The sequence below is a fragment of the Octodon degus genome, unplaced genomic scaffold, assembly GCF_000260255.1.
Source record: "Octodon degus isolate 3935 unplaced genomic scaffold, OctDeg1.0 scaffold00168, whole genome shotgun sequence".
NCBI lineage: Eukaryota > Metazoa > Chordata > Mammalia > Rodentia > Octodontidae > Octodon > Octodon degus.
Window position 1 is genome coordinate 3,239,817 of NW_004524744.1, and position 5,545 is coordinate 3,245,361.

At 37.1% G+C, this 5,545-nt stretch overlaps 1 pseudogene; it reads left to right on the plus strand.

The window, feature by feature from the left end:
- LOC101583733 overlaps window positions 1-2,610 on the plus strand; it is a 28,576-nt pseudogene extending 25,966 nt beyond the window's left edge.
- The last annotated feature ends 2,935 nt before the right edge of the window (window positions 2,611-5,545 follow it).

Below are 5,545 nucleotides of genomic sequence, written 5' to 3' on the forward strand. Positions count from 1 at the left end.
CACCACATGCCAGCCAGCCCCGCCCCCTGGTGGGCTGAGCTGGCCACACACACACACACACTCTAAATAAAATGTAAAAATAAATAAATAAATAATTAAAAAAAAAAGATTAGCCTGACTTTAGAAGATCATAGTGGCCAATATCAAATCTCAGTATAAGTATTTCAAATCTCAGTATAAGCTGTCAATCCCTCAATACTTTTCCTAAAGAAAAAGTGGACTTGTTAAAGTTTCCTGTCTCAAAAAAGTTATTTAAAAAGGTTATTAAGGCTAAATAATTTATGGACTTAATGCAATGCTTGCCCTGTGTGTAGCGCTTAAGAGCCTAACTGGCAGCTATCTTTACTATTACCATCATCAAAATCTTAATTACTAAAGCTAAAATATTTATTACCATAGCTAAGAAGCCAAACATTTGACTTAGAACTGTGCATGGGGTAAACCCTTGCAATCTCAGTGCTCTGGAAGGCTAAGGCAAGAAGATCAAAGGTTCAAGCCAAGCCTGCACAGTTTAGTGACTTAAGGAAGGCCTGTATCGAAATAAAATATACAAATGAGCTGGGAATGTAGCTCAGTGCAAACACAATGGTTTCCATCCCTAGAAGCACTTTTGTCTTAAAACAGTAACTTGCAGCCTACATACGGAAATTTTCAAACAAATGATCCTTTGATAGTGAACAAAATATAGTGTCTTTCTAATCAATATTTTATACAACTAAAATCATATTGAACATAAATTGTTATGAAGCTAAGATAGACCTAGGAATGGACAGTAGGCTATAACTTTTTCACATGTATCTAGATTTAGGTTAGTGAATCTGAAAAACCACCATTTCAAAATTCAGTCCACCCCATGAGATCGCTCACTGATCAGCACCCTCTATCTTGCTGAAGATTCTTTGCACCAACACTCTGGAATAACACTCAGTATGATAGCTCCCCTTTAAAGTGACACTACCTTTCCATTCTTTACATGGGATGTATTTTATCACATATTGAATTCTTGTGATTTTTTTTTCAGTACTTGGCTTTAAACTCAGGGCCTTGCACTTGTCAGGCAAACACTAATTATACTGAGCTATCACCCTGGCCCGCTTGTGCTTGTTTTTTTTTTTTTTTTTACTTTTCTGCTTTTTTCATCTGGATTATGTTCCCCAACTGATTACTCCTTTCTGATACCATCTATTGCCAAGTTTTATGCAAAGAAATTTTCAAATAAATACTATTGAGTTGCATTTAGAAAGTCATCTCCTGGAGAGATAGATGAATTCTAGTGGAAAAGATGGTAAGAATGCTGAATGGGATGAGTGCAAGGAATCACAGGCTTGCCCTGTTGTGACTTGTATGAAAGTCTGCAATTTTTTCATCTTTTTTTTCAAAACTTTATTGATAAACAGATAGCAATGTGACAATTTCAAATCAAATCGGTAGTACAGTTTCAACAAATAACACACTGCATATATTCTTCTTAGTGGTTAATTGCTGTACAAGATGCGGACTTGAGATCCTATTTACAAACACCATTAGAACAAATTATTCTATTCATTAAGAGAATGCAACTATATATCTATCCTAACCACTCTGAATACACAGATACAAAATGGACATTCATTGGTATACCCCATTTTTTCTAAGTTCCGTTATTGAATATTATAGGTGTATAAACTCAGCAAAATATTCTAAAAGAGTCCAGTAGACCATAATAGCATTGGGTCTTCTGTTTAACTGGCAATATCAGAAATTATTGACCTGAGTCCCCCACAGCTCAACATAACAGCATGGCTTTACTTCCTATATTTTGTCTTCATACTTTTCTACTGGATGGTTGAGACCAAGGTAAAGCAGGACCTGTGCAACAAGAGTTGTAGCTTTTTGGTCTGAGAAGGTCAGTGAAATGCCCTCAGGATTTATCCTGAGATCCTGTACCTCAGATTGTAGAATCTTTGTCAGTGCAGCCATGTGGATGAGTCACGGCCATTGCTTGGCCAATGTGCTCTCTGTGAAAGCCTGAGAGAGTGTTTTCTCCCCATGTGACTCTCCTTAGGCACACTCTACGTCATCGATCACTTTCCTCTTTGGCCCCATAATCTTCTTGATCAGAAAATTTGGGACACTACTGAGGTACATGACTACAATCTTTTCATCTTAAGAGGTGTGCCATCAGCCAGCTATATGGTAGAATACTTCTGAGGATTATAGATATGTTTAACATGCTTGCAGCGGGCAGAGGCCCTGGGAGCTCAGGACTGAGTGCAAGTACTATAGAATCACAATTCTTCAGAAGCTCTTCAGGTTTTCTTCTGATGTTCAGTTGGCGATCTCCGTCCATTTGCTAAGGAACATTGGTGCTTCAGCAGTCGCCTTTAATAAAGAGCTTGATCCTGTACAGAAAATCTTCATGGACAAGATCAGAGAATACAGGTCTAAGTGACAGGCATCTGGAGGACCTGGTGGTACTAGCCCAGAGTATCAGCAGGATCTAGAGATAGAGCTTTTTAAGCTTAAGCAAATGTAATGTGAAGCAGACATGAGCACATTCCCTAGCTTCAAATTTGAAGGCTCTAAATTTGAAGTCATCGACAAACCTCAGGCTTGAAGAAATAATGTGAAATTGACCCAGTACTCTGTCGTGGATTTGTGGTATAAGTAATGCATGTCAGCATAAACATAACAAAAAAAAATCACAACCAAAAATAAAATAAAATAAAATGAAGTGCTTGCAGCACAGTATCTGGTTCACAGAAATCTTTAATTTATAGTATCTATCAAGCCTGGAAAAATAATGCAAATTATTTTGCATACAATTTAGAGTTTTGCCTAGATGAATCATTTTGATTGAAGCTGTCTGACTAGAAGTTTAAAAGTTGTGGTAGGCTGCCAATTACCCACTCTATATGTATTCATCCAAATCTCCAAAACTTGTGCCTGTTAATGATGTCAAAAGCCACTCTAGAAGTGTGACTAAGGATGTGGAGATGAGAGACTATTTTCCTCTATACACATAGATCTCAGATAATTACAAAAGTCTGAATGTAAGAGATGACAGACCTGTGAAAAAATAAGCAATACATTGTGAGGATTATGAGGTGGGGCCTGCTGGCAGACCCTTGAAACTAAGATGGCAAGAAAAGTGATTTTTAGGGCCTGCCAGATAGCTCAGATTAAAGTGCCTGCTTAGGCAGATACTGAGGCCAGGGGTTTCGATCCCGGGCATGCCATGCCAGCCCCACCTCTCATGCTCAATGAGACAGTGTTTGAGAGTGGGTATGGTGGTGCACACCTGTAATCCCAGTGCTTGGAAGGCTGAGAACAGGAGAATCACTATGAGTCTGATCTAGGTAATGAGACCCTCTGGACCCTGTGCTAAATAGAAAGGAAGAAAGGAAGAAAGGAAGAAAGGAAGAAAGGAAGAAAGGAAGAAAGAAAGAAAGAAAGAAAGAAAGAAAGAAAGAAAGAAGAAAAAGAGAGAAAGAAGAAAGAAAGAGGAAAAAGAGAGAAAGAAGAAAGAAAGAAAGAAAGAAAGAAAGAAAGAAAGAAAGAAAGAAAGAAAGAAAACAAGCAAGCAAACAAGCGAGCAAACAAGCAAGCAAGAGGATTCTTCCTCTGACACTTCTGAAGAGCCAGACTACAAACACCTTAAGTTAATTCCAGTAGATTGTTTGCTTCTGACCTCCAAGACTCTAAGACAATAAAACCACTTACTGTTCTCTTGTTTTAAGCCACTGAATGTATATAAATGTGTTACAGAGGTGATAAGAAAATTAATACAGAGCCTATGTAGAAAAACTATGTAGAAAAACTTCCTAGAAAAACTGAAAGTATTACTACTTTGACAATGAGTTTAGCACAGGCCTGTTAGCATATTTTTATAATCTCAAAACTCTGGGAAGTAGAGAAAAGAGGATTAGGAGTTTGAGCCCTACTTGGGTAGTTTAGGCAGCTTAGGCAGATCCTGCCTCAAAACAGAAAAAGAAATAAATAAAAATAAAAAATAAGCTGCAGATGTATCTCAGTGTGTAGGCCCTGGACTCAGTGCTCAGTATTGGGGGGAAAATGCTCAATGCTCATTTTTTACATAGCTAAACAAATATGTCATATGATCAAGCAATTCCACTGCTGGCTACATAGACAGAAGCAATAGAAAAATATGGCTTTGAGTACATAAGCCTTCATAAGAGGTTTATTCATAATAACCAAACACTGATAACATCTATATATTCATCAATAAGTAAATAAAAATTATGGTGCCTTTACACAATAGAACATTACAGCATAGAAATAAAGATGAACTACTGATATAGCAACATGAGCAGATCTCTAAAATATTCTGGCTGAAGTCAGGAACAAAAATGTACACATCATTATAAGTTCTTGACAAAGAAAAATTAATCTATAATGGTAGAAATCAGATGAGTGGTTGCCTAGGAATCTGGGAACATTGGTTGCAAGGGAACATAAGGGGTGATGAAGAGAAAGATTTTTACATTTTGATGGTGGTGCTGGATATGTGAGTACTCAATCATAACAACACTCATTAAATGGCCTGGCAAAGCAATGACTGTACTATGGAACTCAAAAATGCAGATATGAAGCTCTCCTAGACTCTCACAAACTTGTTAATTCCAAATGTTTCCACCTAGTTTCCAAAAAGTAGGACAGAAAAACTGCATGAACAAATACTTGCTTGCAAAATTGAAAATCTTAAGCTGCAATTCAAAACATGTAAGACATCAACAGGTGCTATTCTGAGGGAAGACACTGTCCCGTTGAAGAAGCTATATGTTTATGTTGAACCATGAGAATTTATTCTCTGTGCATGTTTTTAAAAACTCAACAATTCTGAGAGATCAGACCTAAGGAAGCTTCATTCCATAGCCAACCATTAAAGTAAGAGATATACTCTTTTCTAACAAATATATATATATATATATATTAGTGAATACCCTTTGCCAAAGTAGACTTTAAAAATTAGAGTAGAATAGATATTATTGTACTCTGTCAATTGACTTTCAAAGGCAGTATATATTTAAAAGTATTTTTACATACAAAATGCTGTCGATTTAAAACACCCTGCATATATTTACATTCCAAATCAGTGTCACTTTCATCATATGTTGCCATAGTAGTGTTTCTTCTGTAGTGAATTTAAAAAAAGAGCAAAAACAGGGTATTCTTAAGCAAGCAGACTCTGACAAGCTGCTCTGCACAGCTTAAGCGCATGTTTTTGATTAATTCAGGTAGCTATAATTATCTAAAATGTAATCTAGATATAGCCAATTTCAATTGAATTCAGGTCATTTCTTGCAGTCTTTCTCTAGTGACTAGATCGAATAATAGTTTTAGAAACTACTGCCCTCTGTGTGGGTCAGGGCGGGAGCCGTCAGATGCGGGGGTACAGGAAAAATGGCTTCATGGATCAGAGCCTTCATCTGCGCTGCCTGCTTCTTGGCTGGTAGCTGCCATAACTGACCCAAGGAAGACAGAGTTTGGGAAACCTAAAGCATTTGTGCCCTTCTTGCTTTTCTCCTTGAATTAATTTAAAACT